This window comes from Balaenoptera borealis (assembly GCF_965194805.1).
Source record: "Balaenoptera borealis genome assembly, chromosome: 6".
NCBI classification, from domain to species: domain Eukaryota; kingdom Metazoa; phylum Chordata; class Mammalia; order Artiodactyla; family Balaenopteridae; genus Balaenoptera; species Balaenoptera borealis.
Genome location: NC_138863.1, coordinates 135,866,249 through 135,894,202, shown reverse-complemented (window position 1 = coordinate 135,894,202; position 27,954 = coordinate 135,866,249).

The window sequence follows — 27,954 nt, the reverse complement described above, 5'->3', positions numbered from 1 at the left end:
ACTGCTCCTACATCATGCCCTGACAGTGTCCCCAGCTATGGGCCTGACGCTAGGCCTCACTCAGGCCCTGTTGCTCTCCCAGAGTCAGGCACTGACGCTGTCCCTACCTGAAGCCCTGACACGGGTCCTAAATAAGGCCCTGATACTGTAACTAAGCTCTTGACACTATCCCTAGGTCATTTCCTGACACGATCCCTAAACTTTACCCTAACCCTGTCCCTAGCAAATGTCCTGCCTCTTATGCTAACTAAAGCCCTTAGGCTGTGACTACCTCAGGCCCTGAATTTAGTCCCAAGGCCGTGATACTGTCCCTAACTAAGGCCCTAACACTATTCCTAACTCAGGCCCTGACACTGTACCTAACAGAGGCCCAGATGCTAGTACTAACTAAGGCCTTGACACTGTCCCTAACTAAGGCCCTGCTGCCATCAATATCTAATGTCCTGACACTATCCTGAGGTAATTTCCGGACCCATCTCTTACCAAGCTCTTGAAACTCTCCCTAAGTAAGCCCTGACGCTCTCCCTAATGGTGGCCTTAAGGCTGTCCCAAACAGAGGCCCTGATAATGTCTTTAACAAAGCCCCTGAGGCTGATCCTACCAAGGCCCTTATGCTGCTCCTAAGTCATGCCCTGATACTATCCCTAGCTAAGGCTCTGACACTAGGCCTCACTCAAGCCCTGTCGCTCTCCCTAAGTCAGGCTCTGATGCTATCCCTACCTGAAGCCCTGACACTGGTCCTAAATTAGGCCCTGATGCCCTAAGTAACTAAGGTCTTGACACTATCCCTAGGTCATGCCCTGACACAATACCTAGACCTTAACCTAACCTTGTCTTTAACTAATGTTGAGCTTCTTACGCTAAATAAATCCCTGATGCTGTTCCTAACTAAGGCCCTAAAATTAGTCCTGAGGCCGTGACCCTGGCCCTAACTGAGGCCTGGAGGCTCGTCCTAACTCAGGCCCTGACACTGTCCCTAACTAAGGCCCTGACACTACACCTAACTCAGTCCCTGACACTGTACCTAACAAAGGCTTTGATGCTAGTCCTAAGTCAGGCTGAGACACTGTCTCTAAGGCCCTGCTGCAGTCAATATCTAAAGTCCTGACATTATCCTGAGCTAATATCCTGACCCATGTCTTACCAAGGTCCTGAAACTGTCCCAAAGTAAGCCCTGACGCTGTCCCTAAGTGAGGCCCTGAGGCGGTCCCTAACAGAGGCCCTGAGAGTGTCTTTAACGAAGACCCTAATGCTGATCCTACAGAGGCCCTTATACGGCTCCTAAGTCATGCCCTGACACTGCCCCTAACTCAGGCCCTAAAGATAGGCCTCACTTAGGCCCTGTTGCCGTACCTTAGTTAGGCTCTGACGCTGCCCGTACGTGAAGCCCTGACACTGGTCCTGATGAAGGCCCTGACGCTGGTCCTAACTAAGGCCCTGATGCTCTCAATAACTAAGGTCTTCACCCTATCCCTAGCTCACATCCTGACACTACCACTGGCCTGGAACCTGACTCTGTCCCGAGCTAACGTCCTGCCCCTTATCCTCACCGAAGCCGTAATGCTCTCCCTAACTAAGGCCCAGACTAGTCCTAATTAAGGCCCTGACACTGTCCCTAACTAAGGCCCGGAATCTATCTCTAATATAGGCCCTGCTGCCGGCAATAACTAAAATCCGGACGCTATCCTGAGCTAATATCCTGACCCATTTCTAACCAAGGTCCTGACACCGTCCCTAAGAAAGCCCTGTCGCTGTTCCTAAGTGAAGACCTGAGGCTGTCCGTAACTCAGTCCCTGAAGCTATGCCTAACTGAGGCCTTGACGCTGTGACTAACTCAGGCCCTGATCATGTCTGTAACTAAGACACTAATGCTGATGCAACAAAGGCCCTGATACTGCTCCTACATCATGCCCTGACAGTGTCCCCAGCTATGGGCCTGACGCTAGGCCTCACTCAGGCCCTGTTGCTCTCCCAGAGTCAGGCACTGACTCTGTCCCTACCTGAAGCCCTGACACGGGTCCTAAATAAGGCCCTGATACTGTAACTAAGCTCTTGACACTATCCCTAGGTCATTTCCTGACACGATCCCTAAACTTTACCCTAACCCTGTCCCTAGCAAATGTCCTGCCTCTTATGCTAACTAAAGCCCTTAGGCTGTGACTACCTCAGGCCCTGAATTTAGTCCCAAGGCCGTGATACTGTCCCTAACTAAGGCCCTAACACTATTCCTAACTCAGGCCCTGACACTGTACCTAACAGAGGCCCAGATGCTAGTACTAACTAAGGCCTTGACACTGTCCGTAACTAAGGCCCTGCTGCCATCAATATCTAATGTCCTGACACTATCCTGAGGTAATTTCCGGACCCATCTCTTACCAAGCTCTTGAAACTGTCCCTAAGTAAGCCCTGATGCTCTCCCGAATGGTGGCCTTAAGGCTGTCCCAAACAGAGGCCCTGATAATGTCTTTAACAAAGCCCCTGAGGCTGATCCTACCAAGGCCCTTATGCTGCTCCTAAGTCATGCCCTGATACTATCCCTAGCTAAGGCTCTGACACTAGGCCTCACTCAAGCCCTGTCGCTCTCCCTAAGTCAGGCTCTGACGCTATCCCTACCTGAAGCCCTGACACTGGTCCTAAATTAGGCCCTGATGCCCTAAGTAACTAAGGTCTTGACACTATCCCTAGGTCATGCCCTGACACAATCCCTAGACCTTAACCTAACCTTGTCTTTAACTAATGCTGAGCTTCTTATGCTAAATAAATCCCTGATGCTGTTCCTAACTAAGGCCCTAAAATTAGTCCCGAGGCCGTGACCCTGGCCCTAACTGAGGCCTGGAGGCTCGTCCTAACTCAGGCCCTGACACTGTACCTAACAAAGGCTCTGATGCTAGTCCTAAGTCAGGCTGAGACACTGTCTCTAAGGCCCTGCTGCAGTCAATATCTAAAGTCCTGACATTATCCCGAGCTAATATCCTGACCCATGTCTTACCAAGGTCCTGAAACTGTCCCAAAGGAAGCCCTGACGCTGTCCCTAAGTGAGGCCCTGAGGCGGTCCCTAACAGAGGCCCTGAGAATGTCTTTAACGAAGACCCTAATGCTGATCCTACAGAGGCCCTTATACGGCTCCTAAGTCATGCCCTGACACTGCCCCTAACTCAGGCCCTAAAGATAGGCCTCACTTAGGCCCCGTTGCCGTACCTTAGTTAGGCTCTGACGCTGTCCGTAAGTGAAACCCTGACACTGGTCCTGATGAAGGCCCTGACGCTGGTCCTAACTAAGGCCCTGATGCTCTCAATAACTAAGGTCTTCACCCTATCCCTAGCTCACATCCTGACACTACCACTGGCCTGGAACCTGACTCTGTCCCGAGCTAACGTCCTGCCCCTTATCCTCACCGAAGCCGTAATGCTCTCCCTAACTAAGGCCCAGGCTAGTCCTAATTAAGGCCCTGACACTGTCCCTAACTAAGGCCCTGAATCTATCTCTAATATAGGCCCTGCTGCCGGCAATAACTAAAATCCGGACACTATCCTGAGCTAATATCCTGACCCATTTCTAACCAAGGTCCTGACACCGTCCCTAAGAAAGCCCTGTCGCTGTTCCTAAGTGAAGACCTGAGGCTGTCCGTAACTCAGTCCCTGAAGCTATGCCTAACTGAGGCCTTGACGCTGTGACTAACTCAGGCCCTGATCATGTCTGTAACTAAGACACTAATGCTGATGCAACAAAGGCCCTGATACTGCTCCTACATCATGCCCTGAGAGTGTCCCCAGCTATGGGCCTGACGCTAGGCCTCACTCAGGCCCTGTTGCTCTCCCAGAGTCAGGCACTGACTCTGTCCCTACCTGAAGCCCTGACACGGGTCCTAAATAAGGCCCTGATACTGTAACTAAGCTCTTGACACTATCCCTAGGTCATTTCCTGACACGATCCCTAAACTTTACCCTAACCCTGTCCCTAGCAAATGTCCTGCCTCTTATGCTAACTAAAGCCCTTAGGCTGTGACTACCTCAGGCCCTGAATTTAGTCCCAAGGCCGTGATACTGTCCCTAACTAAGGCCCTAACACTATTCCTAACTCAGGCCCTGACACTGTACCTAACAGAGGCCCAGATGCTAGTACTAACTAAGGCCTTGACACTGTCCGTAACTAAGGCCCTGCTGCCATCAATATCTAATGTCCTGACACTATCCTGAGGTAATTTCCGGACCCATCTCTTACCAAGCTCTTGAAACTGTCCCTAAGTAAGCCCTGATGCTCTCCCGAATGGTGGCCTTAAGGCTGTCCCAAACAGAGGCCCTGATAATGTCTTTAACAAAGCCCCTGAGGCTGATCCTACCAAGGCCCTTATGCTGCTCCTAAGTCATGCCCTGATACTATCCCTAGCTAAGGCTCTGACACTAGGCCTCACTCAAGCCCTGTCGCTCTCCCTAAGTCAGGCTCTGACGCTATCCCTACCTGAAGCCCTGACACTGGTCGTAAATTAGGCCCTGATGCCCTAAGTAACTAAGGTCTTGACACTATCCCTAGGTCATGCCCTGACACAATCCCTAGACCTTAACCTAACCTTGTCTTTAACTAATGCTGAGCTTCTTATGCTAAATAAATCCCTGATGCTGTTCCTAACTAAGGCCCTAAAATTAGTCCCGAGGCCGTGACCCTGGCCCTAACTGAGGCCTGGAGGCTCGTCCTAACTCAGGCCCTGACACTGTACCTAACAAAGGCTCTGATGCTAGTCCTAAGTCAGGCTGAGACACTGTCTCTAAGGCCCTGCTGCAGTCAATATCTAAAGTCCTGACATTATCCCGAGCTAATATCCTGACCCATGTCTTACCAAGGTCCTGAAACTGTCCCAAAGGAAGCCCTGACGCTGTCCCTAAGTGAGGCCCTGAGGCGGTCCCTAACAGAGGCCCTGAGAATGTCTTTAACGAAGACCCTAATGCTGATCCTACAGAGGCCCTTATACGGCTCCTAAGTCATGCCCTGACACTGCCCCTAACTCAGGCCCTAAAGATAGGCCTCACTTAGGCCCCGTTGCCGTACCTTAGTTAGGCTCTGACGCTGTCCGTAAGTGAAACCCTGACACTGGTCCTGATGAAGGCCCTGACGCTGGTCCTAACTAAGGCCCTGATGCTCTCAATAACTAAGGTCTTCACCCTATCCCTAGCTCACATCCTGACACTACCACTGGCCTGGAACCTGACTCTGTCCCGAGCTAACGTCCTGCCCCTTATCCTCACTGAAGCCGTAATGCTCTCCCTAACTAAGGCCCAGGCTAGTCCTAATTAAGGCCCTGACACTGTCCCTAACTAAGGCCCTGAATCTATCTCTAATATAGGCCCTGCTGCCGGCAATAACTAAAATCCGGACACTATCCTGAGCTAATATCCTGACCCATTTCTAACCAAGGTCCTGACACCGTCCCTAAGAAAGCCCTGTCGCTGTTCCTAAGTGAAGACCTGAGGCTGTCCGTAACTCAGTCCCTGAAGCTATGCCTAACTGAGGCCTTGACGCTGTGACTAACTCAGGCCCTGATCATGTCTGTAACTAAGACACTAATGCTGATGCAACAAAGGCCCTGATACTGCTCCTACATCATGCCCTGACAGTGTCCCCAGCTATGGGCCTGACGCTAGGCCTCACTCAGGCCCTGTTGCTCTCCCAGAGTCAGGCACTGACGCTGTCCCTACCTGAAGCCCTGACACGGGTCCTAAATAAGGCCCTGATACTGTAACTAAGCTCTTGACACTATCCCTAGGTCATTTCCTGACACGATCCCTAAACTTTACCCTAACCCTGTCCCTAGCAAATGTCCTGCTTCTTATGCTAACTAAAGCCCTTATGCTGTGACTACCTCAGGCCCTGAATTTAGTCCCAAGGCCGTGATACTGTCCCTAACTAAGGCCCTAACACTATTCCTAACTCAGGCCCTGACACTGTACCTAACAGAGGCCCAGATGCTAGTACTAACTAAGGCCTTGACACTGTCCCTAACTAAGGCCCTGCTGCCATCAATATCTAATGTCCTGACACTATCCTGAGGTAATTTCCGGACCCATCTCTTACCAAGCTCTTGAAACTGTCCCTAAGTAAGCCCTGACGCTCTCCCTAATGGTGGCCTTAAGGCTGTCCCAAACAGAGGCCCTGATAATGTCTTTAACAAAGCCCCTGAGGCTGATCCTACCAAGGCCCTTATGCTGCTCCTAAGTCATGCCCTGATACTATCCCTAGCTAAGGCTCTGACACTAGGCCTCACTCAAGCCCTGTCGCTCTCCCTAAGTCAGGCTCTGACGCTATCCCTACCTGAAGCCCTGACACTGGTCGTAAATTAGGCCCTGATGCCCTAAGTAACTAAGGTCTTGACACTATCCCTAGGTCATGCCCTGACACAATCCCTAGACCTTAACCTAACCTTGTCTTTAACTAATGCTGAGCTTCTTATGCTAAATAAATCCCTGATGCTGTTCCTAACTAAGGCCCTAAAATTAGTCCCGAGGCCGTGACCCTGGCCCTAACTGAGGCCTGGAGACTCGTCCTAACTCAGGCCCTGACACTGTCCCTAACTAAGGCCCTGACACTACACCTAACTCAGTCCCTGACACTGTACCTAACAAAGGCTCTGATGCTAGTCCTAAGTCAGGCTGAGACACTGTCTCTAAGGCCCTGCTGCAGTCAATATCTAAAGTCCTGACATTATCCTGAGCTAATATCCTGACCCATGTCTTACCAAGGTCCTGAAACTGTCCCAAAGGAAGCCCTGACGCTGTCCCTAAGTGAGGCCCTGAGGCGGTCCCTAACAGAGGCCCTGAGAATGTCTTTAACGCAGACCCTAATGCTGATCCTACAGAGGCCCTTATACGGCTCCTAAGTCATGCCCTGACACTGCCCCTAACTCAGGCCCTAAAGATAGGCCTCACTTAGGCCCCGTTGCCGTACCTTAGTTAGGCTCTGACGCTGTCCGTACGTGAAGCCCTGGCACTGGTCCTGATGAAGGCCCTGACGCTGGTCCTAACTAAGGCCCTGATGCTCTCAATAACTAAGGTCTTCACCCTATCCCTAGCTCACATCCTGACACTACCACTGGCCTGGAACCTGACTCTGTCCCGAGCTAACGTCCTGCCCCTTATCCTCACCGAAGCCGTAATGCTCTCCCTAACTAAGGCCCAGACTAGTCCTAATTAAGGCCCTGACACTGTCCTTAACTAAGGCCCGGAATCTATCTCTAATATAGGCCTTGCTGCCGGTAATAACTAAAATCCGGACACTATCCTGAGCTAATATCCTGACCCATTTCTAACCAAGGTCCTGACACCGTCCCTAAGAAAGCCCTGTCGCTGTTCCTAAGTGAAGACCTGAGGCTGTCCGTAACTCAGTCCCTGAAGCTATGCCTAACTGAGGCCTTGACGCTGTGACTAACTCAGGCCCTGATCATGTCTGTAACTAAGACACTAATGCTGATGCAACAAAGGCCCTGATGCTGCTCCTACATCATGCCCTGACAGTGTCCCCAGCTATGGGCCTGACGCTAAGCCTCACTCAGGCCCTGTTGCTCTCCCAGAGTCAGGCACTGACGCTGTCCCTACCTGAAGCCCTGACACGGGTCCTAAATAAGGCCCTGATACTGTAACTAAGCTCTTGACACTATCCCTAGGTCATTTCCTGACACGATCCCTAAACTTTACCCTAACCCTGTCCCTAGCAAATGTCCTGCCTCTTATGCTAACTAAAGCCCTTAGGCTGTGACTACCTCAGGCCCTGAATTTAGTCCCAAGGCCGTGATACTGTCCCTAACTAAGGCCCTAACACTATTCCTAACTCAGGCCCTGACACTGTACCTAACAGAGGCCCAGATGCTAGTACTAACTAAGGCCTTGACACTGTCCCTAACTAAGGCCCTGCTGCCATCAATATCTAATGTCCTGACACTATCCTGAGGTAATTTCCGGACCCATCTCTTACCAAGCTCTTGAAACTCTCCCTAAGTAAGCCCTGACGCTCTCCCTAATGGTGGCCTTAAGGCTGTCCCAAACAGAGGCCCTGATAATGTCTTTAACAAAGCCCCTGAGGCTGATCCTACCAAGGCCCTTATGCTGCTCCTAAGTCATGCCCTGATACTATCCCTAGCTAAGGCTCTGACACTAGGCCTCACTCAAGCCCTGTCGCTCTCCCTAAGTCAGGCTCTGATGCTATCCCTACCTGAAGCCCTGACACTGGTCCTAAATTAGGCCCTGATGCCCTAAGTAACTAAGGTCTTGACACTATCCCTAGGTCATGCCCTGACACAATACCTAGACCTTAACCTAACCTTGTCTTTAACTAATGTTGAGCTTCTTACGCTAAATAAATCCCTGATGCTGTTCCTAACTAAGGCCCTAAAATTAGTCCTGAGGCCGTGACCCTGGCCCTAACTGAGGCCTGGAGGCTCGTCCTAACTCAGGCCCTGACACTGTCCCTAACTAAGGCCCTGACACTACACCTAACTCAGTCCCTGACACTGTACCTAACAAAGGCTTTGATGCTAGTCCTAAGTCAGGCTGAGACACTGTCTCTAAGGCCCTGCTGCAGTCAATATCTAAAGTCCTGACATTATCCTGAGCTAATATCCTGACCCATGTCTTACCAAGGTCCTGAAACTGTCCCAAAGGAAGCCCTGACGCTGTCCCTAAGTGAGGCCCTGAGGCGGTCCCTAACAGAGGCCCTGAGAGTGTCTTTAACGAAGACCCTAATGCTGATCCTACAGAGGCCCTTATACGGCTCCTAAGTCATGCCCTGACACTGTCCCTAACTCAGGCCCTAAAGATAGGCCTCACTTAGGCCCTGTTGCCGTACCTTAGTTAGGCTCTGACGCTGTCCGTACGTGAAGCCCTGACACTGGTCCTGATGAAGGCCCTGACGCTGGTCCTAACTAAGGCCCTGATGCTCTCAATAACTAAGGTCTTCACCCTATCCCTAGCTCACATCCTGACACTACCACTGGCCTGGAACCTGACTCTGTCCCGAGCTAACGTCCTGCCCCTTATCCTCACCGAAGCCGTAATGCTCTCCCTAACTAAGGCCCAGACTAGTCCTAATTAAGGCCCTGACACTGTCCCTAACTAAGGCCCGGAATCTATCTCTAATATAGGCCCTGCTGCCGGCAATAACTAAAATCCGGACGCTATCCTGAGCTAATATCCTGACCCATTTCTAACCAAGGTCCTGACACCGTCCCTAAGAAAGCCCTGTCGCTGTTCCTAAGTGAAGACCTGAGGCTGTCCGTAACTCAGTCCCTGAAGCTATGCCTAACTGAGGCCTTGACGCTGTGACTAACTCAGGCCCTGATCATGTCTGTAACTAAGACACTAATGCTGATGCAACAAAGGCCCTGATACTGCTCCTACATCATGCCCTGACAGTGTCCCCAGCTATGGGCCTGACGCTAGGCCTCACTCAGGCCCTGTTGCTCTCCCAGAGTCAGGCACTGACGCTGTCCCTACCTGAAGCCCTGACACGGGTCCTAAATAAGGCCCTGATACTGTAACTAAGCTCTTGACACTATCCCTAGGTCATTTCCTGACACGATCCCTAAACTTTACCCTAACCCTGTCCCTAGCAAATGTCCTGCCTCTTATGCTAACTAAAGCCCTTAGGCTGTGACTACCTCAGGCCCTGAATTTAGTCCCAAGGCCGTGATACTGTCCCTAACTAAGGCCCTAACACTATTCCTAACTCAGGCCCTGACACTGTACCTAACAGAGGCCCAGATGCTAGTACTAACTAAGGCCTTGACACTGTCCGTAACTAAGGCCCTGCTGCCATCAATATCTAATGTCCTGACACTATCCTGAGGTAATTTCCGGACCCATCTCTTACCAAGCTCTTGAAACTGTCCCTAAGTAAGCCCTGATGCTCTCCCGAATGGTGGCCTTAAGGCTGTCCCAAACAGAGGCCCTGATAATGTCTTTAACAAAGCCCCTGAGGCTGATCCTACCAAGGCCCTTATGCTGCTCCTAAGTCATGCCCTGATACTATCCCTAGCTAAGGCTCTGACACTAGGCCTCACTCAAGCCCTGTCGCTCTCCCTAAGTCAGGCTCTGACGCTATCCCTACCTGAAGCCCTGACACTGGTCCTAAATTAGGCCCTGATGCCCTAAGTAACTAAGGTCTTGACACTATCCCTAGGTCATGCCCTGACACAATCCCTAGACCTTAACCTAACCTTGTCTTTAACTAATGCTGAGCTTCTTATGCTAAATAAATCCCTGATGCTGTTCCTAACTAAGGCCCTAAAATTAGTCCCGAGGCCGTGACCCTGGCCCTAACTGAGGCCTGGAGGCTCGTCCTAACTCAGGCCCTGACACTGTACCTAACAAAGGCTCTGATGCTAGTCCTAAGTCAGGCTGAGACACTGTCTCTAAGGCCCTGCTGCAGTCAATATCTAAAGTCCTGACATTATCCCGAGCTAATATCCTGACCCATGTCTTACCAAGGTCCTGAAACTGTCCCAAAGGAAGCCCTGACGCTGTCCCTAAGTGAGGCCCTGAGGCGGTCCCTAACAGAGGCCCTGAGAATGTCTTTAACGAAGACCCTAATGCTGATCCTACAGAGGCCCTTATACGGCTCCTAAGTCATGCCCTGACACTGCCCCTAACTCAGGCCCTAAAGATAGGCCTCACTTAGGCCCCGTTGCCGTACCTTAGTTAGGCTCTGACGCTGTCCGTAAGTGAAACCCTGACACTGGTCCTGATGAAGGCCCTGACGCTGGTCCTAACTAAGGCCCTGATGCTCTCAATAACTAAGGTCTTCACCCTATCCCTAGCTCACATCCTGACACTACCACTGGCCTGGAACCTGACTCTGTCCCGAGCTAACGTCCTGCCCCTTATCCTCACCGAAGCCGTAATGCTCTCCCTAACTAAGGCCCAGGCTAGTCCTAATTAAGGCCCTGACACTGTCCCTAACTAAGGCCCTGAATCTATCTCTAATATAGGCCCTGCTGCCGGCAATAACTAAAATCCGGACACTATCCTGAGCTAATATCCTGACCCATTTCTAACCAAGGTCCTGACACCGTCCCTAAGAAAGCCCTGTCGCTGTTCCTAAGTGAAGACCTGAGGCTGTCCGTAACTCAGTCCCTGAAGCTATGCCTAACTGAGGCCTTGACGCTGTGACTAACTCAGGCCCTGATCATGTCTGTAACTAAGACACTAATGCTGATGCAACAAAGGCCCTGATACTGCTCCTACATCATGCCCTGACAGTGTCCCCAGCTATGGGCCTGACGCTAGGCCTCACTCAGGCCCTGTTGCTCTCCCAGAGTCAAGCACTGACTCTGTCCCTACCTGAAGCCCTGACACGGGTCCTAAATAAGGCCCTGATACTGTAACTAAGCTCTTGACACTATCCCTAGGTCATTTCCTGACACGATCCCTAAACTTTACCCTAACCCTGTCCCTAGCAAATGTCCTGCCTCTTATGCTAACTAAAGCCCTTAGGCTGTGACTACCTCAGGCCCTGAATTTAGTCCCAAGGCCGTGATACTGTCCCTAACTAAGGCCCTAACACTATTCCTAACTCAGGCCCTGACACTGTACCTAACAGAGGCCCAGATGCTAGTACTAACTAAGGCCTTGACACTGTCCGTAACTAAGGCCCTGCTGCCATCAATATCTAATGTCCTGACACTATCCTGAGGTAATTTCCGGACCCATCTCTTACCAAGCTCTTGAAACTGTCCCTAAGTAAGCCCTGATGCTCTCCCGAATGGTGGCCTTAAGGCTGTCCCAAACAGAGGCCCTGATAATGTCTTTAACAAAGCCCCTGAGGCTGATCCTACCAAGGCCCTTATGCTGCTCCTAAGTCATGCCCTGATACTATCCCTAGCTAAGGCTCTGACACTAGGCCTCACTCAAGCCCTGTCGCTCTCCCTAAGTCAGGCTCTGACGCTATCCCTACCTGAAGCCCTGACACTGGTCGTAAATTAGGCCCTGATGCCCTAAGTAACTAAGGTCTTGACACTATCCCTAGGTCATGCCCTGACACAATCCCTAGACCTTAACCTAACCTTGTCTTTAACTAATGCTGAGCTTCTTATGCTAAATAAATCCCTGATGCTGTTCCTAACTAAGGCCCTAAAATTAGTCCCGAGGCCGTGACCCTGGCCCTAACTGAGGCCTGGAGGCTCGTCCTAACTCAGGCCCTGACACTGTACCTAACAAAGGCTCTGATGCTAGTCCTAAGTCAGGCTGAGACACTGTCTCTAAGGCCCTGCTGCAGTCAATATCTAAAGTCCTGACATTATCCCGAGCTAATATCCTGACCCATGTCTTACCAAGGTCCTGAAACTGTCCCAAAGGAAGCCCTGACGCTGTCCCTAAGTGAGGCCCTGAGGCGGTCCCTAACAGAGGCCCTGAGAATGTCTTTAACGAAGACCCTAATGCTGATCCTACAGAGGCCCTTATACGGCTCCTAAGTCATGCCCTGACACTGCCCCTAACTCAGGCCCTAAAGATAGGCCTCACTTAGGCCCCGTTGCCGTACCTTAGTTAGGCTCTGACGCTGTCCGTAAGTGAAACCCTGACACTGGTCCTGATGAAGGCCCTGACGCTGGTCCTAACTAAGGCCCTGATGCTCTCAATAACTAAGGTCTTCACCCTATCCCTAGCTCACATCCTGACACTACCACTGGCCTGGAACCTGACTCTGTCCCGAGCTAACGTCCTGCCCCTTATCCTCACTGAAGCCGTAATGCTCTCCCTAACTAAGGCCCAGGCTAGTCCTAATTAAGGCCCTGACACTGTCCCTAACTAAGGCCCTGAATCTATCTCTAATATAGGCCCTGCTGCCGGCAATAACTAAAATCCGGACACTATCCTGAGCTAATATCCTGACCCATTTCTAACCAAGGTCCTGACACCGTCCCTAAGAAAGCCCTGTCGCTGTTCCTAAGTGAAGACCTGAGGCTGTCCGTAACTCAGTCCCTGAAGCTATGCCTAACTGAGGCCTTGACGCTGTGACTAACTCAGGCCCTGATCATGTCTGTAACTAAGACACTAATGCTGATGCAACAAAGGCCCTGATACTGCTCCTACATCATGCCCTGACAGTGTCCCCAGCTATGGGCCTGACGCTAGGCCTCACTCAGGCCCTGTTGCTCTCCCAGAGTCAGGCACTGACGCTGTCCCTACCTGAAGCCCTGACACGGGTCCTAAATAAGGCCCTGATACTGTAACTAAGCTCTTGACACTATCCCTAGGTCATTTCCTGACACGATCCCTAAACTTTACCCTAACCCTGTCCCTAGCAAATGTCCTGCTTCTTATGCTAACTAAAGCCCTTATGCTGTGACTACCTCAGGCCCTGAATTTAGTCCCAAGGCCGTGATACTGTCCCTAACTAAGGCCCTAACACTATTCCTAACTCAGGCCCTGACACTGTACCTAACAGAGGCCCAGATGCTAGTACTAACTAAGGCCTTGACACTGTCCCTAACTAAGGCCCTGCTGCCATCAATATCTAATGTCCTGACACTATCCTGAGGTAATTTCCGGACCCATCTCTTACCAAGCTCTTGAAACTGTCCCTAAGTAAGCCCTGACGCTCTCCCTAATGGTGGCCTTAAGGCTGTCCCAAACAGAGGCCCTGATAATGTCTTTAACAAAGCCCCTGAGGCTGATCCTACCAAGGCCCTTATGCTGCTCCTAAGTCATGCCCTGATACTATCCCTAGCTAAGGCTCTGACACTAGGCCTCACTCAAGCCCTGTCGCTCTCCCTAAGTCAGGCTCTGACGCTATCCCTACCTGAAGCCCTGACACTGGTCGTAAATTAGGCCCTGATGCCCTAAGTAACTAAGGTCTTGACACTATCCCTAGGTCATGCCCTGACACAATCCCTAGACCTTAACCTAACCTTGTCTTTAACTAATGCTGAGCTTCTTATGCTAAATAAATCCCTGATGCTGTTCCTAACTAAGGCCCTAAAATTAGTCCCGAGGCCGTGACCCTGGCCCTAACTGAGGCCTGGAGACTCGTCCTAACTCAGGCCCTGACACTGTCCCTAACTAAGGCCCTGACACTACACCTAACTCAGTCCCTGACACTGTACCTAACAAAGGCTCTGATGCTAGTCCTAAGTCAGGCTGAGACACTGTCTCTAAGGCCCTGCTGCAGTCAATATCTAAAGTCCTGACATTATCCTGAGCTAATATCCTGACCCATGTCTTACCAAGGTCCTGAAACTGTCCCAAAGGAAGCCCTGACGCTGTCCCTAAGTGAGGCCCTGAGGCGGTCCCTAACAGAGGCCCTGAGAATGTCTTTAACGCAGACCCTAATGCTGATCCTACAGAGGCCCTTATACGGCTCCTAAGTCATGCCCTGACACTGCCCCTAACTCAGGCCCTAAAGATAGGCCTCACTTAGGCCCCGTTGCTGTACCTTAGTTAGGCTCTGACGCTGTCCGTACGTGAAGCCCTGGCACTGGTCCTGATGAAGGCCCTGACGCTGGTCCTAACTAAGGCCCTGATGCTCTCAATAACTAAGGTCTTCACCCTATCCCTAGCTCACATCCTGACACTACCACTGGCCTGGAACCTGACTCTGTCCCGAGCTAACGTCCTGCCCCTTATCCTCACCGAAGCCGTAATGCTCTCCCTAACTAAGGCCCAGACTAGTCCTAATTAAGGCCCTGACACTGTCCTTAACTAAGGCCCGGAATCTATCTCTAATATAGGCCTTGCTGCCGGTAATAACTAAAATCCGGACACTATCCTGAGCTAATATCCTGACCCATTTCTAACCAAGGTCCTGACACCGTCCCTAAGAAAGCCCTGTCGCTGTTCCTAAGTGAAGACCTGAGGCTGTCCGTAATCAGTCCCTGAAGCTATGCCTAACTGAGGCCTTGACGCTGTGACTAACTCAGGCCCTGATCATGTCTGTAACTAAGACACTAATGCTGATGCAACAAAGGCCCTGATGCTGCTCCTACATCATGCCCTGACAGTGTCCCCAGCTATGGGCCTGACGCTAAGCCTCACTCAGGCCCTGTTGCTCTCCCAGAGTCAGGCACTGACGCTGTCCCTACCTGAAGCCCTGACACGGGTCCTAAATAAGGCCCTGATACTGTAACTAAGCTCTTGACACTATCCCTAGGTCATTTCCTGACACGATCCCTAAACTTTACCCTAACCCTGTCCCTAGCAAATGTCCTGCCTCTTATGCTAACTAAAGCCCTTAGGCTGTGACTACCTCAGGCCCTGAATTTAGTCCCAAGGCCGTGATACTGTCCCTAACTAAGGCCCTAACACTATTCCTAACTCAGGCCCTGACACTGTACCTAACAGAGGCCCAGATGCTAGTACTAACTAAGGCCTTGACACTGTCCCTAACTAAGGCCCTGCTGCCATCAATATCTAATGTCCTGACACTATCCTGAGGTAATTTCCGGACCCATCTCTTACCAAGCTCCTGAAACTGTCCCTAAGTAAGCCCTGACACTGTCCCTAAGGGAGGCCCTAAGGCTGTCCCTAACAGAGGCCCTGAGAATGTCTTTAACAAAGCCCCTGAGGCTGATCCTACCAAGGCCCTTATGCTGCTCCTAAGTCATGCCCTGATACTATCCCTAGCTAAGGCTCTGACACTAGGCCTCACTCAAGCCCTGTCGCTCTCCCTAAGTCAGGCTCTGACGCTATCCCTACCTGAAGCCCTGACACTGGTCCTAAATTAGGCCCTGATGCCCTAAGTAACTAAGGTCTTGACACTATCCCTAGGTCATGCCCTGACACAATCCCTAGACCTTAACCTAACCTTGTCTTTAACTAATGTTGAGCTTCTTATGCTAAATAAATCCCTGATGCTGTTCCTAACTAAGGCCCTAAAATTAGTCCCGAGGCCATGACCCTGGCCCTAACTGAGGCCTGGAGGCTCGTCCTAACTCAGGCCCTGACACTGTACCTAACAAAGGCTCTGATGCTAGTCCTAAGTCAGGCTGAGACACTGTCTCTAAGGCCCTGCTGCAGTCAATATCTAAAGTCCTGACATTATCCCGAGCTAATATCCTGACCCATGTCTTACCAAGGTCCTGAAACTGTCCCAAAGGAAGCCCTGACGCTGTCCCTAAGTGAGGCCCTGAGGCGGTCCCTAACAGAGGCCCTGAGAATGTCTTTAACGAAGACCCTAATGCTGATCCTACAGAGGCCCTTATACGGCTCCTAAGTCATGCCCTGACACTGTCCCTAACTCAGGCCCTAAAGATAGGCCTCACTTAGGCCCTGTTGCCGTACCTTAGTTAGGCTCTGACGCTGTCCGTACGTGAAGCCCTGGCACTGGTCCTGATGAAGGCCCTGACGCTGGTCCTAACTAAGGCCCTGATGCTCTCAATAACTAAGGTCTTCACCCTATCCCTAGCTCACATCCTGACACTACCACTGGCCTGGAACCTGACTCTGTCCCGAGCTAACGTCCTGCCCCTTATCCTCACCGAAGCCGTAATGCTCTCCCTAACTAAGGCCCAGACTAGTCCTAATTAAGGCCCTGACACTGTCCTTAACTAAGGCCCGGAATCTATCTCTAATATAGGCCTTGCTGCCGGTAATAACTAAAATCCGGACACTATCCTGAGCTAATATCCTGACCCATTTCTAACCAAGGTCCTGACACCGTCCCTAAGAAAGCCCTGTCGCTGTTCCTAAGTGAAGACCTGAGGCTGTCTGTAACTCAGTCCCTGAAGCTATGCCTAACTGAGGCCTTGACGCTGTGACTAACTCAGGCCCTGATCATGTCTGTAACTAAGACACTAATGCTGATGCAACAAAGGCCCTGATACTGCTCCTACATCATGCCCTGACAGTGTCCCCAGCTATGGGCCTGACGCTAGGCCTCACTCAGGCCCTGTTGCTCTCCCAGAGTCAGGCACTGACGCTGTCCCTACCTGAAGCCCTGACACGGGTCCTAAATAAGGCCCTGATACTGTAACTAAGCTCTTGACACTATCCCTAGGTCATTTCCTGACACGATCCCTAAACTTTACCCTAACCCTGTCCCTAGCAAATGTCCTGCTTCTTATGCCAACTAAAGCCCTTATGCTGTGACTACCTCAGGCCCTGAATTTAGTCCCAAGGCCGTGATACTGTCCCTAACTAAGGCCCTAACACTATTCTTAACTCAGGCCCTGACACTGTACCTAACAGAGGCCCAGATGCTAGTACTAACTAAGGCCTTGACACTGTCCCTAACTAAGGCCCTGCTGCCATCAATATCTAATGTCCTGACACTATCCTGAGGTAATTTCCGGACCCATCTCTTACCAAGCTCTTGAAACTGTCCCTAAGTAAGCCCTGACGCTCTCCCTAATGGTGGCCTTAAGGCTGTCCCAAACAGAGGCCCTGATAATGTCTTTAACAAAGCCCCTGAGGCTGATCCTACCAAGGCCCTTATGCTGCTCCTAAGTCATGCCCTGATACTATCCCTAGCTAAGGCTCTGACACTAGGCCTCACTCAAGCCCTGTCGCTCTCCCTAAGTCAGGCTCTGACGCTATCCCTACCTGAAGCCCTGACACTGGTCCTAAATTAGGCCCTGATGCCCTAAGTAACTAAGGTCTTGACACTATCCCTAGGTCATGCCCTGACACAATCCCTAGACCTTAACCTAACCTTGTCTTTAACTAATGTTGAGCTTCTTACGCTAAATAAATCCCTGATGCTGTTCCTAACTAAGGCCCTAAAATTAGTCCCGAGGCCGTGACCCTGGCCCTAACTGAGGCCTGGAGGCTCGTCCTAACTCAGGCCCTGACACTGTCCCTAACTAAGGCCCTGACACTACACCTAACTCAGTCCCTGACACTGTACCTAACAAAGGCTCTGATGCTAGTCCTAAGTCAGGCTGAGACACTGTCTCTAAGGCCCTGCTGCAGTCAATATCTAAAGTCCTGACATTATCCTGAGCTAATGTCCTGACCCATGTCTTACCAAGGTCCTGAAACTGTCCCAAAGGAAGCCCTGACGCTGTCCCTAAGTGAGGCCCTGAGGCGGTCCCTAACAGAGGCCCTGAGAATGTCTTTAACGCAGACCCTAATGCTGATCCTACAGAGGCCCTTATACGGCTCCTAAGTCATGCCCTGACACTGCCCCTAACTCAGGCCCTAAAGATAGGCCTCACTTAGGCCCCGTTGCCGTACCTTAGTTAGGCTCTGACGCTGTCCGTACGTGAAGCCCTGGCACTGGTCCTGATGAAGGCCCTGACGCTGGTCCTAACTAAGGCCCTGATGCTCTCAATAACTAAGGTCTTCACCCTATCCCTAGCTCACATCCTGACACTACCACTGGCCTGGAACCTGACTCTGTCCCGAGCTAACGTCCTGCCCCTTATCCTCACCGAAGCCGTAATGCTCTCCCTAACTAAGGCCCAGACTAGTCCTAATTAAGGCCCTGACACTGTCCTTAACTAAGGCCCGGAATCTATCTCTAATATAGGCCTTGCTGCCGGTAATAACTAAAATCCGGACACTATCCTGAGCTAATATCCTGACCCATTTCTAACCAAGGTCCTGACACCGTCCCTAAGAAAGCCCTGTCGCTGTTCCTAAGTGAAGACCTGAGGCTGTCCGTAACTCAGTCCCTGAAGCTATGCCTAACTGAGGCCTTGACGCTGTGACTAACTCAGGCCCTGATCATGTCTGTAACTAAGACACTAATGCTGATGCAACAAAGGCCCTGATGCTGCTCCTACATCATGCCCTGACAGTGTCCCCAGCTATGGGCCTGACGCTAAGCCTCACTCAGGCCCTGTTGCTCTCCCAGAGTCAGGCACTGACGCTGTCCCTACCTGAAGCCCTGACACGGGTCCTAAATAAGGCCCTGATACTGTAACTAAGCTCTTGACACTATCCCTAGGTCATTTCCTGACACGATCCCTAAACTTTACCCTAACCCTGTCCCTAGCAAATGTCCTGCCTCTTATGCTAACTAAAGCCCTTAGGCTGTGACTACCTCAGGCCCTGAATTTAGTCCCAAGGCCGTGATACTGTCCCTAACTAAGGCCCTAACACTATTCCTAACTCAGGCCCTGACACTGTACCTAACAGAGGCCCAGATGCTAGTACTAACTAAGGCCTTGACACTGTCCCTAACTAAGGCCCTGCTGCCATCAATATCTAATGTCCTGACACTATCCTGAGGTAATTTCCGGACCCATCTCTTACCAAGCTCCTGAAACTGTCCCTAAGTAAGCCCTGACACTGTCCCTAAGGGAGGCCCTAAGGCTGTCCCTAACAGAGGCCCTGAGAATGTCTTTAACAAAGCCCCTGAGGCTGATCCTACCAAGGCCCTTATGCTGCTCCTAAGTCATGCCCTGATACTATCCCTAGCTAAGGCTCTGACACTAGGCCTCACTCAAGCCCTGTCGCTCTCCCTAAGTCAGGCTCTGACGCTATCCCTACCTGAAGCCCTGACACTGGTCCTAAATTAGGCCCTGATGCCCTAAGTAACTAAGGTCTTGACACTATCCCTAGGTCATGCCCTGACACAATCCCTAGACCTTAACCTAACCTTGTCTTTAACTAATGTTGAGCTTCTTATGCTAAATAAATCCCTGATGCTGTTCCTAACTAAGGCCCTAAAATTAGTCCCGAGGCCATGACCCTGGCCCTAACTGAGGCCTGGAGGCTCGTCCTAACTCAGGCCCTGACACTGTACCTAACAAAGGCTCTGATGCTAGTCCTAAGTCAGGCTGAGACACTGTCTCTAAGGCCCTGCTGCAGTCAATATCTAAAGTCCTGACATTATCCCGAGCTAATATCCTGACCCATGTCTTACCAAGGTCCTGAAACTGTCCCAAAGGAAGCCCTGACGCTGTCCCTAAGTGAGGCCCTGAGGCGGTCCCTAACAGAGGCCCTGAGAATGTCTTTAACGCAGACCCTAATGCTGATCCTACAGAGGCCCTTATACGGCTCCTAAGTCATGCCCTGACACTGCCCCTAACTCAGGCCCTAAAGATAGGCCTCACTTAGGCCCCGTTGCTGTACCTTAGTTAGGCTCTGACGCTGTCCGTACGTGAAGCCCTGGCACTGGTCCTGATGAAGGCCCTGACGCTGGTCCTAACTAAGGCCCTGATGCTCTCAATAACTAAGGTCTTCACCCTATCCCTAGCTCACATCCTGACACTACCACTGGCCTGGAACCTGACTCTGTCCCGAGCTAACGTCCTGCCCCTTATCCTCACCGAAGCCGTAATGCTCTCCCTAACTAAGGCCCAGACTAGTCCTAATTAAGGCCCTGACACTGTCCTTAACTAAGGCCCGGAATCTATCTCTAATATAGGCCTTGCTGCCGGTAATAACTAAAATCCGGACACTATCCTGAGCTAATATCCTGACCCATTTCTAACCAAGGTCCTGACACCGTCCCTAAGAAAGCCCTGTCGCTGTTCCTAAGTGAAGACCTGAGGCTGTCCGTAACTCAGTCCCTGAAGCTATGCCTAACTGAGGCCTTGACGCTGTGACTAACTCAGGCCCTGATCATGTCTGTAACTAAGACACTAATGCTGATGCAACAAAGGCCCTGATGCTGCTCCTACATCATGCCCTGACAGTGTCCCCAGCTATGGGCCTGACGCTAAGCCTCACTCAGGACCTGTTGCTCTCCCAGAGTCAGGCACTGACGCTGTCCCTACCTGAAGCCCTGACACGGGTCCTAAATAAGGCCCTGATACTGTAACTAAGCTCTTGACACTATCCCTAGGTCATTTCCTGACACGATCCCTAAACTTTACCCTAACCCTGTCCCTAGCAAATGTCCTGCCTCTTATGCTAACTAAAGCCCTTAGGCTGTGACTACCTCAGGCCCTGAATTTAGTCCCAAGGCCGTGATACTGTCCCTAACTAAGGCCCTAACACTATTCCTAACTCAGGCCCTGACACTGTACCTAACAGAGGCCCAGATGCTAGTACTAACTAAGGCCTTGACACTGTCCCTAACTAAGGCCCTGCTGCCATCAATATCTAATGTCCTGACACTATCCTGAGGTAATTTCCGGACCCATCTCTTACCAAGCTCCTGAAACTGTCCCTAAGTAAGCCCTGACACTGTCCCTAAGGGAGGCCCTAAGGCTGTCCCTAACAGAGGCCCTGAGAATGTCTTTAACAAAGCCCCTGAGGCTGATCCTACCAAGGCCCTTATGCTGCTCCTAAGTCATGCCCTGATACTATCCCTAGCTAAGGCTCTGACACTAGGCCTCACTCAAGCCCTGTCGCTCTCCCTAAGTCAGGCTCTGACGCTATCCCTACCTGAAGCCCTGACACTGGTCCTAAATTAGGCCCTGATGCCCTAAGTAACTAAGGTCTTGACACTATCCCTAGGTCATGCCCTGACACAATCCCTAGACCTTAACCTAACCTTGTCTTTAACTAATGTTGAGCTTCTTATGCTAAATAAATCCCTGATGCTGTTCCTAACTAAGGCCCTAAAATTAGTCCCGAGGCCATGACCCTGGCCCTAACTGAGGCCTGGAGGCTCGTCCTAACTCAGGCCCTGACACTGTACCTAACAAAGGCTCTGATGCTAGTCCTAAGTCAGGCTGAGACACTGTCTCTAAGGCCCTGCTGCAGTCAATATCTAAAGTCCTGACATTATCCCGAGCTAATATCCTGACCCATGTCTTACCAAGGTCCTGAAACTGTCCCAAAGGAAGCCCTGACGCTGTCCCTAAGTGAGGCCCTGAGGCGGTCCCTAACAGAGGCCCTGAGAATGTCTTTAACGCAGACCCTAATGCTGATCCTACAGAGGCCCTTATACGGCTCCTAAGTCATGCCCTGACACTGCCCCTAACTCAGGCCCTAAAGATAGGCCTCACTTAGGCCCCGTTGCTGTACCTTAGTTAGGCTCTGACGCTGTCCGTACGTGAAGCCCTGGCACTGGTCCTGATGAAGGCCCTGACGCTGGTCCTAACTAAGGCCCTGATGCTCTCAATAACTAAGGTCTTCACCCTATCCCTAGCTCACATCCTGACACTACCACTGGCCTGGAACCTGACTCTGTCCCGAGCTAACGTCCTGCCCCTTATCCTCACCGAAGCCGTAATGCTCTCCCTAACTAAGGCCCAGACTAGTCCTAATTAAGGCCCTGACACTGTCCTTAACTAAGGCCCGGAATCTATCTCTAATATAGGCCTTGCTGCCGGTAATAACTAAAATCCGGACACTATCCTGAGCTAATATCCTGACCCATTTCTAACCAAGGTCCTGACACCGTCCCTAAGAAAGCCCTGACACTGTTCCTAAGTGAAGACCTGAGGCTGTCCGTAACTCAGTCCCTGAAGCTATGCCTAACTGAGGCCTTGACGCTGTGACTAACTCAGGCCCTGATCATGTCTGTAACTAAGACACTAATGCTGATGCAACAAAGGCCCTGATGCTGCTCCTACATCATGCCCTGACAGTGTCCCCAGCTATGGGCCTGACGCTAGGCCTCACTCAGGCCCTGTTGCTCTCCCAGAGTCAGGCACTGACGCTGTCCCTACCTGAAGCCCTGACACGGGTCCTAAATAAGGCCCTGATACTGTAACTAAGCTCTTGACACTATCCCTAGGTCATTTCCTGACACGATCCCTAAACTTTACCCTAACCCTGTCCCTAGCAAATGTCCTGCCTCTTATGCTAACTAAAGCCCTTAGGCTGTGACTACCTCAGGCCCTGAATTTAGTCCCAAGGCCGTGATACTGTCCCTAACTAAGGCCCTAACACTATTCCTAACTCAGGCCCTGACACTGTACCTAACAGAGGCCCAGATGCTAGTACTAACTAAGGTCTTGACACTGTCCCTAACTAGGGCCCTGCTGCCGTCAATATCTAATGTCCTGACACTTTCCTGAGGTAATTTCCGGACCCATCTCTTACCAAGCTCCTGAAACTGTCCCTAAGTAAGCCCTGACGTTGTCCCTAAGGGAGGCCCTAAGGCTGTCCCTAACAGAGGCCCTGAGAATGTCTTTAACAAAGCCCCTGAGGCTGATCCTACCAAGGCCCTTATGCTGCTCCTAAGTCATGCCCTGATACTATCCCTAGCTAAGGCTCTGATACTAGGCCTCACTCAAGCCCTGTCGCTCTCCCTAAGTCAGGCTCTGACGCTATCCCTACCTGAAGCCCTGACACTGGTCCTAAATTAGGCCCTGATGCCCTAAGTAACTAAGGTCTTGACACTATCCCTAGGTCATGCCCTGACACAATCCCTAGACCTTAACCTAACCTTGTCTTTAACTAATGTTGAGCTTCTTATGCTAAATAAATCCCTGATGCTGTTCCTAAGTAAGGCCCTAAAATTAGACCCGAGGCCATGGCCCTGGCCCTAACTGAGTCCTGGAGGCTCGTCCTAACTCAGGCCCTGACACTACACCTAACTCAGTCCCTGACACTGTACCTAACAAAGGCTCTGATGCTAGTCCTAAGTCAGGCTGTGACACTGTCTCTAAGGCCCTGCTGCAGTCAATATCTAAAGTCCTGACATTATCCCGAGCTAATATCCTGACCCATGTCTTACCAAGGTCCTGAAACTGTCCCAAAGGAAGCCCTGACGCTGTCCCTAAGTGAGGCCCTGAGGCGGTCCCTAACAGAGGCCCTGAGAATGTCTTTAACGAAGACCCTAATGCTGATCCTACAGAGGCCCTTATACGGCTCCTAAGTCATGCCCTGACACTGTCCCTAACTCAGGCCCTAAAGATAGGCCTCACTTAGGGCCCGTTGCCGTACCTTAGTTAGGCTCTGACGCTGTCCGTAAGTGAAGCCCTGACACTGGTCCTGATGAAGGCCCTGACGCTGGTCCTAAATAAGGCCCTGATGCTCTCAATAACTAAGGTCTTCACCCTATCCCTAGCTCACATCCTGACACTACCACTGGCCTGGAACCTGACTCTGTCCCGAGCTAACGTCCTGCCTCTTATCCTCACCGAAGCCGTAATGCTCTCCCTAACTAAGGCCCAGACTAGTCCTAATTAAGGCCCTGACACTGTCCCTAACTAAGGCCCGGAATCTATCTCTAAGATAGGCCCTGCTGCCGGCAATAACTAAAATCCGGACACTATCCTGAGCTAATATCCTGACCCATTTCTAACCAAGGTCCTGACACCGTCCCTAAGAAAGCCCTGTCGCTGTTCCTAAGTGAAGACCTGAGGCTGTCCGTAACTCAGTCCCTGAAGCTATGCCTAACTGAGGCCTTGACGCTGTGACTAACTCAGGCCCTGATCATGTCTGTAACTAAGACACTAATGCTGATGCAACAAAGGCCCTGATACTGCTCCTACATCATGCCCTGACAGTGTCCCCAGCTATGGGCCTGACGCTAGGCCTCACTCAGGCCCTGTTGCTCTCCCAGAGTCAGGCACTGACGCTGTCCCTACCTGAAGCCCTGACACGGGTCCTAAATAAGGCCCTGATACTGTAACTAAGCTCTTGACACTATCCCTAGGTCATTTCCTGACACGATCCCTAAACTTTACCCTAACCCTGTCCCTAGCAAATGTCCTGCCTCTTATGCTAACTAAAGCCCTTAGGCTGTGACTACCTCAGGCCCTGAATTTAGTCCCAAGGCCGTGATACTGTCCCTAACTAAGGCCCTAACACTATTCCTAACTCAGGCCCTGACACTGTACCTAACAGAGGCCCAGATGCTAGTACTAACTAAGGCCTTGACACTGTCCCTAACTAAGGCCCTGCTGCCATCAATATCTAATGTCCTGACACTATCCTGAGGTAATTTCCGGACCCATCTCTTACCAAGCTCTTGAAACTGTCCCTAAGTAAGCCCTGACGCTCTCCCTAATGGTGGCCTTAAGGCTGTCCCAAACAGAGGCCCTGATAATGTCTTTAACAAAGCCCCTGAGGCTGATCCTACCAAGGCCCTTATGCTGCTCCTAAGTCATGCCCTGATACTATCCCTAGCTAAGGCTCTGACACTAGGCCTCACTCAAGCCCTGTCGCTCTCCCTAAGTCAGGCTCTGACGCTATCCCTACCTGAAGCCCTGACACTGGTCCTAAATTAGGCCCTGATGCCCTAAGTAACTAAGGTCTTGACACTATCCCTAGGTCATGCCCTGACACAATCCCTAGACCTTAACCTAACCTTGTCTTTAACTAATGTTGAGCTTCTTATGCTAAATAAATCCCTGATGCTGTTCCTAACTAAGGCCCTAAAATTAGTCCCGAGGCCGTGACCCTGGCCCTAACTGAGGCCTGGAGGCTCGTCCTAACTCAGGCCCTGACACTGTCCCTAACTAAGGCCCTGACACTACACCTAACTCAGTCCCTGACACTGTACCTAACAAAGGCTTTGATGCTAGTCCTAAGTCAGGCTGAGACACTGTCTCTAAGGCCCTGCTGCAGTCAATATCTAAAGTCCTGACATTATCCCGAGCTAATATCCTGACCCATGTCTTACCAAGGTCCTGAAACTGTCCCAAAGTAAGCCCTGACGCTGTCCCTAAGTGAGGCCCTGAGGCGGTCCCTAACAGAGGCCCTGAGAATGTCTTTAACGAAGACCCTAATGCTGATCCTACAGAGGCCCTTATACTGCTCCTAAGTCATGCCCTGACACTGTCCCTAACTCAGGCCCTAAAGATAGGCCTCACTTAGGCCCTGTTGCCGTACCTTAGTTAGGCTCTGACGCTGCCCGTACGTGAAGCCCTGACACTGGTCCTGATGAAGGCCCTGACGCTGGTCCTAACTAAGGCCCTGATGCTCTCAATAACTAAGGACTTCACCCTATCCCTAGCTCACATCCTGACACTACCACTGGCCTGGAACCTGACTCTGTCCCGAGCTAACGTCCTGCCCCTTATCCTCACCGAAGCCGTAATGCTCTCCCTAACTAAGGCCCAGACTAGTCCTAATTAAGGCCCTGACAGTGTCCCTAAGTAAGGCCCAGAATCTATCTCTAATATAGGCCCTGCTGCCGGCAATAACTAAAATCCGGACACTATCCTGAGCTAATATCCTGACCCATTTCTAACCAAGGTCCTGACACCGTCCCTAAGAAAGCCCTGTCGCTGTTCCTAAGTGAAGACCTGAGGCTGTCCGTAACTCAGTCCCTGAAGCTATGCCTAACTGAGGCCTTGACGCTGTGACTAACTCAGGCCCTGATCATGTCTGTAACTAAGACACTAATGCTGATGCAACAAAGGCCCTGATGCTGCTCCTACATCATGCCCTGACAGTGTCCCCAGCTATGGGCCTGACGCTAGGCCTCACTCAGGCCCTGTTGCTCTCCCAGAGTCAGGCACTGACGCTGTCCCTACCTGAAGCCCTGACACGGGTCCTAAATAAGGCCCTGATACTGTAACTAAGCTCTTGACACTATCCCTAGGTCATTTCCTGACACGATCCCTAAACTTTACCCTAACCCTGTCCCTAGCAAATGTCCTGCCTCTTATGCTAACTAAAGCCCTTATGCTGTGACTACCTCAGGCCCTGAATTTAGTCCCAAGGCCGTGATACTGTCCCTAACTAAGGCCCTAACACTATTCCTAACTCAGGCCCTGACACTGTACCTAACAGAGGCCCAGATGCTAGTACTAACTAAGGTCTTGACACTGTCCCTAACTAGGGCCCTGCTGCCGTCAATATCTAATGTCCTGACACTTTCCTGAGGTAATTTCCGGACCCATCTCTTACCAAGCTCCTGAAACTGTCCCTAAGTAAGCCCTGACGTTGTCCCTAAGGGAGGCCCTAAGGCTGTCCCTAACAGAGGCCCTGAGAATGTCTTTAACAAAGCCCCTGAGGCTGATCCTACCAAGGCCCTTATGCTGCTCCTAAGTCATGCCCTGATACTATCCCTAGCTAAGGCTCTGATACTAGGCCTCACTCAAGCCCTGTCGCTCTCCCTAAGTCAGGCTCTGACGCTATCCCTACCTGAAGCCCTGACACTGGTCCTAAATTAGGCCCTGATGCCCTAAGTAACTAAGGTCTTGACACTATCCCTAGGTCATGCCCTGACACAATCCCTAGACCTTAACCTAACCTTGTCTTTAACTAATGTTGAGCTTCTTATGCTAAATAAATCCCTGATGCTGTTCCTAAGTAAGGCCCTAAAATTAGACCCGAGGCCGTGACCCTGGCCCTAACTGAGGCCTGGAGGCTCGTCCTAACTCAGGCCCTGACACTACACCTAACTCAGTCCCTGACACTGTACCTAACAAAGGCTCTGATGCTAGTCCTAAGTCAGGCTGTGACACTGTCTCTAAGGCCCTGCTGCAGTCAATATCTAAAGTCCTGACATTATCCCGAGCTAATATCCTGACCCATGTCTTACCAAGGTCCTGAAACTGTCCCAAAGGAAGCCCTGACGCTGTCCCTAAGTGAGGCCCTGAGGCGGTCCCTAACAGAGGCCCTGAGAATGTCTTTAACGAAGACCCTAATGCTGATCCTACAGAGGCCCTTATACGGCTCCTAAGTCATGCCCTGAAACTGCCCCTAACTCAGGCCCTAAAGATAGGCTTCACTTAGGCCCTGTTGCCGTACCTTAGTTAGGCTCTGACGCTGTCCGTACGTGAAGCCCTGGCACTGGTCCTGATGAAGGCCCTGACGCTGGTCCTAACTAAGGCCCTGATGCTCTCAATAACTAAGGTCTTCACCCTATCCCTAGCTCACATCCTGACACTACCACTGGCCTGGAACCTGACTCTGTCCCGAGCTAACGTCCTGCCCCTTATCCTCACCGAAGCCGTAATGCTCTCCCTAACTAAGGCCCAGACTAGTCCTAATTAAGGCCCTGACACTGTCCTTAACTAAGGCCCAGAATCTATCTCTAATATAGGCCTTGCTGCCGGTAATAACTAAAATCCGGACACTATCCTGAGCTAATATCCTGACCCATTTCTAACCAAGGTCCTGACACCGTCCCTAAGAAAGCCCTGTCGCTGTTCCTAAGTGAAGACCTGAGGCTGTCCGTAACTCAGTCCCTGAAGCTATGCCTAACTGAGGCCTTGACGCTGTGACTAACTCA